Raw genomic sequence first — 11,191 nt, 5'->3', positions numbered from 1 at the left:
TTTCTGTTAGTTTTTGGAAAACTGAAAGCAGCTCAGGACCTCGGGTGGCTGCCTGCCCCGCTCCCAGTGGAAGGGAACCTGACACTCCTAAAGCGTCCATTCCCTGCCCAGCCGCTGTCCCACTGGCGACCCCCCCCCCCCCCCAGACCCCAGATCCCTGGCGGGAGTTTCCTGTCCCCAGCGCCTGTACTTTCCATGACACAAGAGGAAGTCGGCTGAGCCGGGGTTGGGTTTTCCAGGCCGCCTGGCCGGGGTGGAGGCCAAGGGTGGGGGTGGGGAGGGGGTTAGCACCCCCCCCCCCCCAGCCCCGGGGCCGTGTCAGTACGTCGTCGGCCTCCGCGGGAGAGGCGCCTGCCTGCGCTGCCCGGGCCCAGACCAGGTAACCACGGGGCTTGCGTGTGTCTGCCACTCAGTCATCCAGCGCCGCCTCGGCCCCGCTGGGCTCCCTGACTCCCCAGCGCCCGCAGGATTTGCCCTCTCTGCCAGGGCAAAGGGCCACAGGGGACACGTGGAGAAGGGGGGAGGAGCTGAGGGTTGGGAGGGAGGGAGGGCTGCGGGAGGAGATGAAGGATGCGGTGAAGTGTGACTGGTGCCTAGTAGGTCCTCAGCGTTTGTTGAACGAATGGATGAATCCGTGGGGTGGCTCCCAAAGACCCGGGATGGCCCGGTGGCCAGAGGAGGTGCCTCTGCTCTGCAGTGGGCGGGAAGAGTCCTGCACTGTTTGTTGAGTGACCCAGTGACCTAAATCCTCGCAAACCTGTACTTGGAAGCCTGGAGGGGGTTGGGGCACGGGGGGTGGGGAGCCGGCTTGGCAGCAGCTCTTCTACCTCCCACCCCAGGAAGTGCACCCCTCCCCCAGCTTTGCTCCAGCTCAAGCAGATCATTAGTGGGGGGCCGGGAGGGCGGAAAAGGAGGGGCATAAGATCTGATTCTGGATCTGGGTGGGCAGCTGAGGGGCATGCAGATGTGGTGGAGGGGGTCCCACCTCTGCCCTATATGGCCGCTCAGAGCCTCCGCTGACTTATCTGCAAACCATGGGGTTGGATGATCCCAAGACCAGTTCTCTTGTTCTAGGACACCCCCCTTCCGAGGCTGCGCCATTGCCACCTGAGTTGGAGGTGGGGGATTTGTCTGTTCTGGGACCTGGAGGGTTTGACTCTTTCTCTTGAGTGACTAGATGTCAAGTGCCAGGGCTTTGGCGGAAGGGCCGAGCGCAGAGAATCAGAGGTTGCCCTGGGCAGGGGCGTGCTGGCTCTGTAAGGTGGCTCAGTGTGTGCGCTTTCCTGGAACCCCGGGTGACCGTACAGCCTGCAGGGACAGGTCCGGGCACCCTCCCCCCACCTTTCCCAGCCCCTCCCAGGAGCCAGGTTTTGCTCTATGATGACACTGGCCTCACATCCCTGTGGCGAAACCTTGAGTCAAGGACTCAAGCAAGTTACCTAAACTCATCTGTGAAATGGGACAGTTTGAAGTGAAGCATGTTAACCTGTGTAAAGAGCATAGCACAGCCCTGGCTCCTGGTAAGGGCTCTGGGAACCAGAGTTGTTACGATGATCATTTCAGGGTGGAGAGTACAGGGTTCGGGGGCCCGGATGCCGACTTTCCATTCTGACTAGTTGGGTGACCTTGGGCAAGTCATTTCCCCTTTCTGAGACTGATTATCTTCTTTCTCTAAGATGGGGGTAGGGGATGAGCCCTGCATCGCAGGGCTTCTGGAAGGTTCTATCATAATGACATGAAGGGCTTGTAAACCCTAGTGCACTTGCTCCCTTGGGTAAGTGTGAGGCTGGTTAGCTCAGGGCCCGACCACTTAAGCCTCCCGGGGCCTATTCATATTCCCTCATGGGGACCATGTGCCTGGAGGCCTAGCAGATACCCTTGAATGAACTGAACTGCCCTTTTCACTCCCACCCACACCGGGCCTGCTGCTGGCCTACCCATGGTGGGTGTGCAAGAAACATCCCACAGCCCGTGGCTCATGTGCGAATCACACATCTCGAGGACTCAGCCTTCACAGTTTCTCTTCTGTTGCTCCTGTAAGTAAGATTGGACTTGTTCGACCACAGGGCATAAGTTTTGATTGAGAAAATGAGGCCACCTAGTAGACAGAGTAGGACAAGTGTTAACCGAGCCCATTTTTCAGATGAAGTAACTGAGGATCAGAGAGGTTAGGTGAATTTCCCAAGGCACACAGCTAACCAGCAGTGAGGTTTGGACTGAGCCCCCAGGTCTCCTGGCCTGTGGGCGACCCTTTCCCAGCATGGCCTCTCTCTCTTATATCAGGATGGTGTTTCCCCTACCCTTTGAGGATTTTTGCTGTGTTATAATAGAGATGATGGGGGCCTAGGAGGTGGATAGACCCAGCTGTGTGTCCTCAGCTGCAGCCCCCTCCCTCAGAGCCTCAGATCCCTTCTGTAAAATGGGCAGAGCAGAATCTCTCTGGAGGGATGTTGCTGGCCGAGTACCCCTGTGGGAAAGGCACGTAGTGGGTTGTCAGTGTAGTAAGCTTCATGGTGCCAGGGTCTGCAGCCCGATAGGACAACATTCAGCGTTTCTAAAGTCCCAGCACTTGTTGGAAGTGCTTCTGTTTCTTTCCTTTGTTCTCCAACCCAAGCCTTCTCTCCCAGCACCGGCACACAGCTTTTTCTTGAACAAATGAATGAATGAATGACAGGGAGGCTTTGAGCATGGGCACATGAAATGGACTGACCAGCACCCCCCACCCCCCGCCAAGAGCTGAGCTTCCAATCTAGTGGGGAGACCACCCGACAGGCAGCTGGGACAGTGCATAAGAAGGGCTAAGCTTGCAGGAGGAGATGTGTCCAATCCAACCCCTGAGAAAATCAAGGAAGTCTTCCTGGAGGGGGTGACAGGCTGAGACCTGAAGAATGAGTAGGAGTTTGCCACTTTGGTGATAGGATTGGTTTTCCAGGCTGAGGGCAATGGCTTCTGGGTCCTGTTTGCACAATAACCATGTTACTATAGGTGAGAAGGGTCTAGAAGTTGGGGGAGCTGGGTGTCAGTCCTGTCTCAGCCCTTTACTGGCTCTGTGCCTGGGGTTGAGTGTCTCCCCACTGTGATGGTCCCTGAGATTCCTCATTCTGGCTTAGGAGCTTATTTAAAGAATACCATTCACCAGAACCTGAAAAATCGACATAGCCTTGTTTAGGACAAAATGGCAAAAGTCACATTTTTTTAAAAAAAGCCCCTACTGAGTGTTACTTTTAGAGAGAGAGCTCTCCTATGTTCCCCGGGGTACAAGTCAATATACGTAAGGGTGTTAGGCCACCGAGGGATAATGAAAAATGGAAAGACAGGGCAAAAGGCAGATCAGTTTCACCCCAACTCTACTCTGGTATATGATACAGTCAAGAGAGGGGACACAGAGCACAATGTACCGACTCGGAGAGCTGGCTGTCCTGCTTAGTGAAAAACAACATTTCAGGACAATTTGTATATTGCAAACTTTTTTTCATAAAATAAAAATATGAGTGAATTGAATAGCCAGAAAAAATGTTTCTACATTCACAGAAGAAGGTTTTGCTGAATATTCATCAAAATAATGATAAGAGAGGGCTTCCCTGGTGGCGCAGTGGTTGAGAATCCGCCTGCCGATGCAGGGGACGCGGGATCGTTCCCCGGTCCGGGAAGATCCCACATGCCGCGGAGCGGCTGGGCCCGTGAGCCGTGGCCGCTGAGCCTGCGCGTCCGGAGCCTGTGCTCCGCAATGGGAGAGGCCACAGCAGTGAGAGGCCCGCGTACTGCCAAAAAAAAAAAAAAAAAAAAAAAAAAAAAAAAGTGAAAAAAAAAATAATGATAAGAGAGATGAATTATGGGGGACAGGTTGTGGTTGGTTTTTATTTTATGCACCTCTGTATTGTTTAGTTTTTTTTTTTTTTTGCGAAGAATGTATATTATGAACTTATGATAAATTTAAAAATAGCATAAAAGGGATCTGCAGAAAATCTTTTAAAGAAAAAATCCCATGTATTTATTTGTATAATTATATATGACATATTTTTATTATATGACTTTCCTTAATAATAAAAAAAGCATGTTTATTGAGAAAAATCAAATATAATAAAGAAAAGTAAAACCACCCACAATCTTACCATACAGCATGACCACCATTAACATATTAGGGCATATATTTTTATTCATTTTCTATTTATAATTATAATAATTATACTTTCAAAATTAGTATCATATATGATATATATTTTATATATGTTAAAGATATGTATATGTCTATATATAAGATATATAAAGATATATACACAGAAATATATATATATACATATATTTGTAACCCACGCTTTTTTTTTTTAACATCTTTATTTGAGTATAACTGTTTTACAATAGTGTGTTAGCTTCTCCTTTACAACAAAGTGAATCAGTTATACATATACATATGTTTCCAAATCTCTTCCCTCTGGCGTTACCCTCCCTATCCCACCCCTCTAGGTGGTCACACAGCACAGAGGTGAACTCCCTGTGCTATGTGGCAGCTTCCCACTAGCTATCTAATTTACATTTGGTAGTGTGTATATGTCCCTGCCACTCTCTCACATCGTCACAGCCCACCCTTCCCCCTCCCCATATCCTCAAGTCCATGCTCTAGTAGGTCTGTGTTTTATTCCCGTCCTACCCCTAATCTCTTCAGGACATTTTTTTCTCTTAGATTCCATATATATGTGTTAGCATACGGTATTTGTTTTTCTCCTTCTGGCTTACTTCACTCCGTATGACAGACTCCAGGTCTATCCACCTCATTACAAATAACTCAGTTTCATTTCTTTTTATGGCTGAGTCATATTCCATTGTATATATGTGCCACATCTTCTTTATCCATTCATCTGTGGATGGACACTTAGGTTGCTTCCATGTCCTGGCTATCGTAAATAGAGCAGCAATAAACATTTTGGTACACGACTGTTTGAATTATGGTTTTCTCAGGGTATATGCCCAGTAGTGGGATTGCTGGGTCATATGGTAGTTCTATTTGTAGTTTTTTAAGGAACCTCCATACTGTTCTCCATAGTGGCTGTATCAATTTACATTCCCACCAGCCGTGCAAGAGGGTTCCCTTTTCTCCACTCCCTCTCCAGCATTTATTGTTTCTAGAGTTTTTGATGACGGCCATTCTGACCGGTGTGAGATGATATCTCATAGTAGTTTTGATTTGCATTTCTCTAATGATTAATGATGTTGAGCATTCTTTCATGTGTTTGTTGGCAATCTGTATATCTTCTTTGGAGAAATGTCTGTTTAGGTCTTCTGCCCGTTTTTGGATTGGGTTGTTTGTTTTTTTGTTATTGAGCTGCATGAGTTGCTTATACATTTTGGATATTCATCTGTAACCCGCTTTTTCTCTTAAAATATATCTTGGGTGTCTTCCCAGGTCATAGACTTATATAACATGGTTTTTAGATGGCTGTGCCATAGCTAATATATAAAAGTTCTGATGTTTGTCTAACTAATTCCTATTAGTGGACATCTGTGTTGCTTACTTCCTCTCTCCTTTTTTTGTTATTAAAAATAACTCTGTGATAAGTATTTTTGCACACACACCTTTTTTCATATCTTTATTTCCTTTAAGTAGAATTATTCGAATCAATGGTTATGGCCATTCTACACACCAAAAGCCCTCTTAGAAAATGGAAGTAGTGATCTCCATCCCAGCCTAGTTTTAGTAAATCTGAGTGCTGACCGGCTGAATTTACTTACAAAGGAACACAACCCAAATGGTTTATATCCACTTTCAGGATCAGGGTTTTTTTTTTATCCTGTGAGTGGGCACTCCGGGTCCGTGAGGCAGGGGCCCGGGCACACCTCGGAGGGCACATTCGAGATAATACTAAGACACATTTTTGATGATTGACTGAGTGTCCAGGGCTGTCCTACGATGACTTCCGATTGTCTAGTGATCTGGACACATTGGTGGGAGGTTCTGAAGAGCTGAGGCCACTGGTCCTGTTTTAGAGATGAGGAGGCAAGTCCTGAGAGATGTGGGGATGGGCCCAGGTGCAGGTAGCCTCCGAAAGGTGGAAGACGCAGGTTAGCAGAGGCGTCTGGAGAGAGATCAGCTCTGGCTTGGGGTGGAGGGTAGGAAGGTGTAGCCCAGAGCCTCCACCCGGTCCAGACCCACATGGAGTCCTCACCTGGATGGGCATCCCAGCAAGTCTCCAACCTTCAGAATGTGTTCCATGTCCTTAATTCTTTAAGCTCAGTTGAGGGCACGGCCATGTTGGTTTCACCCTATGAGATGGTCTGGAAGCAAGTATTTCTTGGCTCTGTATGTGGTGCTGATGGTGACGGTGATGGTGACAGTTTGAAGATGATGAAGGTGATGTTGGTGATGATAATGGTATTAATGATCTCCACTTACCGAGGGCCTGCACAGTGCTAAGGGTTCTGAGTACTCATTATCGTGTGTTTTTTTTTTAACTTGAGTATGCCACCATCACCGATATGGAGGATGATTTGTGGTGGCTAACCGATGAACATCTTTATCTCAATAGCTATGTGTTTGTTTTAATTTATATTAATTTAATATTCTAGAAAGCAAATAAAATTAGCACACCAAACCCATGATTTATGAGAGTGACGTAAAATGTTATTTTTAGATTATTTGAACTGCTGAGTTGATTTAAGGGAAAAATAGGAATAGTTAGCCCTTCGATAAGGTAAATATGAGGAAGGTGGAATTTAATGTATTTTTTATTATGATTATTATTATTTTGGCCACACCATGAGGCAGGCGGGATCTTAGTTCCCCAGCTAGGGATCGAACCTGTGCCCCCTGCAGTGGAAGCATGGAGTCTTAACCACTGGATCGCCAGGGAAGTCCCAAGAAGGTGGAATTTAAATAGTTGACATTTGGGACCATCAGAGACAGAGACCAGCGTTCTCCCTATTTTTCCGAGGAGAGAGTGGAAGCTGAGAGTTTCATTAGCCTGAGATCACGATACACGAGTGGTGGAGCTCAGACTTGAACTCAGATGCCGAATTTACAAAACGTTCTATTTAAATATAGGACACACCCAGAATAGTGCAGATATACACGCATAGCTTCAGCGACTGCACAAACCGAACACACCCATGTCACCAGCACCCAGATCAAGAAACGCAACCTGACCAGCACCCAGAAGGCCCCCTCCTGTGCTTCCGTTGTCACCCACCCCTCCCCACCCAGGTATCCACCATTCTGACTTCTGTCATCATAGATTGGTTTCACCTGTTCTTGAACTTTATCTAAACGGTATCACACAGTTTGTACTTTTCTGTGTCTGGCTTTTTTCACTCAACATTACGCTTGGGAGATCCATCCACGTTACCGTGTACAGCAGGGGAGTTTGTTCTTTGTTGCCGTATAGGGTTCCATTGTGTGATGGTAACACAATCTATTCATCCATTCTACCGTGATAAAAAGTACAAAGTCCACTTTTTTTTTACACTGAAGCTCTGCTGCCACCCACAGATACCTGCACATAAAAGAGTAGCCAGGACTTTCGCTAAAAGAGCTAGAGACCAAGGAGGGGTGTGAAACACACAAACCCACAATTACAGAGGCAGGTGCTTTCCTAATCGCAGAGCAGCCTTGAGGTGGCCTGGAGGTCAGTGGTTTGGACAATCTTACCGCTTCTCCTGCAGCATTGCACCTGATAAAGCACTTTTTCCTGCAGCATCTCACAGCCCCACTGGGCGGCCGGGGGCCTGTCCCCATGCTATAAATGAGGAAACCAATGCTAAGGGAAGAGACTCCAACACCGCAGGGTGAAAAAGAAACAGAATCAGGATCTGAACTGGGCTCTTCTGATACTAAATCTTTGGCTGTTTGTACCTCCTTCCAGTTGCCTAGTAAATCTAGGAAGCTCGCCAGGCCGTGGAGACCCTCAACAGCCCGGGCATTCCAGCTGCCTTCTGAGAAGGAGTTAAAGCCAAAACAAGTCCCTGGCTTTTTGCAGTGAGAAGCTGCCTTCCTTTGAGCCTCAACTGTATTTCATTTGAAAAACAGGGGGAGGGTCCCTGCCCGCTCCACGGGAGGACTGTAGTGGCCGAGCGATGATCAGTAACAGTTTCTGACTGTCACTCCTCACGGAGTTGAACTTTCACATTCAGTGTCGCAGCCGTTCTCATAACCACCCCAGGGAGGAAGGCAGCACAGATGACATTGGCCCCATTTTTCCGCGAGGTGAAGTGACGCGCCCATAGTCACTTGGCGGGTTAAGGAACCAACAGGGACCCAGGGCTCCCGACTCTCAGCCCAAAGGAATAGCCCCCCTCCTTGCTACCCTGGGCCTGTCCACCAGGGGAGGCCTGCCTGTAGGCCTAGAGCGTGCACTGGGGCCTCGGGGCCTGAAACACAGGAACATGAAGGCCCAGAGATGTTAGGGGGCTTTGCCGGGAACCACAGCATGAAAGGTCAGGCTGTCTGGGAGCCCACGGCTCCCGCATCCACTGTCTGCAGGACAGGCCTGGGTGGGGAGGCTGGGGGATGAGGGTCACCGAGAACCTCAAGACAGACTGATCTAGGGCAGCCTCCCTGGCGGGGACGTGGTGGGGAGAGGGGCTTCTAGACCCCCTTCTTATCATCTGGAAAGCTCAGCCACTCTGCTACTCGCCAGCTGCGTGACCTCTGTAAAGTGGGAATGATAACAGCTCCTGCCTCATTAGACTGAGAATTAAATGAGGCAAAGCAGACAGATCTGAGAACAGAGCCTGGCAGGGAGGACCCCTACCCCCAGCTCTGCCGACGAAGGGGAGGCACAGGATGCCTGTGGCCCTGAGGAAGGGTCAACCAACACACTCCCCTCCCAGTATCCCAGAAGGGAAGGTGTTGGTGAGACACTGGATCCAACTGTCAGAACCAGCATGTAAACTGTGATGTTCCCTTGAGTCTGTGACAAGGCCGCTCTGCCACGTTGTACAAGCAGGAAAGTAAATTGTGTCCCCGTGGCCTGTAAGCCACGCCCTACCTGTGCAGGTAGAGGGAGCGGGCCGCGGGGAAGCAGCTGGCCTGGGCTGTGTGTGTCTGGGGGGGCCGGGTCCTGCCTCAGGGGGACTGCGCTCGGGGCCTGCCCTTGGTGTCCCTGTGAGGTTGGTCTGTTCAGTGTGCAGGGCTGGCCCTGGCCCTTGATGAGACAGACACTGGGGAGGCAGATGCCTACATGATGCTGGGGCAATGCACCCAGGGTGAGGGCTGGGTGGGGCTTGGGGAGGAGTGTGGGGGCCGGAAGGAAGCTGGAGCTGGTCTTGCCCCCATGCTCGCCCTCAGCCAGGCCCTGGGCCAAGGTGTCCTCCCCCAGGAAGCCCTCCTGGGTTTCCACTCTGCAGTGAGGTGTGGGCTGCCCCATCTCCCTCCACCTTCTTTTCTCCTCTGAGCTCTCTTCCGACTTCCCTTCTCTGACAAGGAGGTGGGACAGAAAAGCTAAAAGTCTAAAATTCGGTAATCCTGAGAGCTCGTTCCTCTGCAGGCTCTGCTAAAGGTATGGCCACCATGGCCACAGGCTGAACTGAGAGGTTCCAGGTCAAATCCTGGTAATAGATTTGGGGAGGGCACAGGAGATTTAAAACATGAATGAGGATTTCTCACGAGGGGTCCTCTGCTCAACGGGGTGTCCCTCCAGTTCCTGGACCCCTGAAGAGGGTGGCTGCGTGCTGGGGCTGGAGACTGATGCTGGGGCGGGGATGTCAGGGAGCAGAGAGACTTCCCCTGCCTGTTTGAGGTCCAGAATGGTAAGGACACAGAGCCGTCCCACAGAGGTGGGATCTTTCAGCCTGAGGCCACTCCACAGCACTCAGAGAGCTGCTTTGGGGGGGATCCTGTTATCCACTGACACCCCAGTCATGAGAGATTCTGAAAGGGACACCTTTGGGGCCTAACTGAGGACCCGCCTGGCAAATTCCCAGGGCTGCTAGGCCTCCAGCCTGGTTTCTACTTCCCCAGGGGCTTCCCATGGCCAGGGCTGCTGTCTAGGTGCACCCTGAGCCTGGGGTGGGACCCGGTCTGATCTTGGGGTCCAGTTTCCGCTTCAGGGTTCCACGAGCTGCCTGATGTCACGTGTGCACGTTTGTGCATGTTTTGGGGGAGAAGGCACATACCTTTAGTCTGAGTGTCCGTGCCTCACGGGCACCTCAGAAGGCCCCAGAACCTCTGATGCAGGACGAGGCCCTGCAACGTGGTCTCGTGTTTTGTCGGTTTGCTGGGCTTTGCTGCAGAGAATGCACCTTCTCCCCTCGGAGGAAACCAGGAAACCGCTGCCTGGGGACCCGGGCTTTGTGCTTTTTGTTTGGGCTCTGTGTGTGATCAATTGTTCTGCCAGAGATTACAGCTTGCCTGCATTTCCCTGGGCTCCTGAGTCCTTCCATGAGGAGCCTCTGGCATGGTGCTGGCTGCTGGGGCTGGAGGTGACATGGACCGCACCGTACAGAGAAGGGGACTGGGGCCCCCAGGTCAAGTGACTGGAACAGGCCCAAGGCCGGTGCCGAAAGGCGCCTGAGACTTCCATTCTGGGTCCCTGGCCTTTTCATCCCATTATCCCCCTAGCCCTCAGCCTTCCCTGTTGCCATGGCAACAACAGAACAGGGGCTGGAGGGAGTTCCAATTTACTAGTACTTTCCATGCATCATCGGCCATTTCATCGACTGCTCTGCAACCCTGCAAGCCCTGGATCGTTTTTTTTTTTTTTTTTTTTTTAATTGAAGTACAGTTAATTTACAAGGTTGTGTTAGTTTCTGGTGTACAGCAAAGTGATTCTGTTATACAAACATACATATATATGTTCTTCTTCATAGTCTTTTTCATTATAGTTTATTACGAGATATTGAATATAGTTCCCTGTGCTATACAGTAGGACCTTGTTGTTTATCTATTTTATATATAGTACTGTGTATATGCTAATCCTATGTCTGAGTCTGATTCTGTGTTATAAATATGTTCACTTGTGTCCTATTTTAGATTCCACATATAAGGGATATCATACGACATTGGTCCTTCTCCGTCTGCTTTCACTTAGTATGATCATCTTGAGGTCCATCCATGGTGCCGCAAATAGCAAGCCCAGGATCTTGTCCCCACTCTATGGCTGCTGCCTGGGGACGGATAAGCTGGCAGACCCCAGAGCCCTGCGTTTTCACAGCTCCGCTCTGTACCACCACGGGCTTCTCACACTCTAGTGGACAGCACGCT

This window comes from Kogia breviceps, chromosome 7 (assembly GCF_026419965.1).
Source record: "Kogia breviceps isolate mKogBre1 chromosome 7, mKogBre1 haplotype 1, whole genome shotgun sequence".
NCBI classification, from domain to species: domain Eukaryota; kingdom Metazoa; phylum Chordata; class Mammalia; order Artiodactyla; family Physeteridae; genus Kogia; species Kogia breviceps.
The sequence above is the reverse complement of the archived record's forward strand: the minus strand, read 5'-3'. Positions refer to the sequence as shown.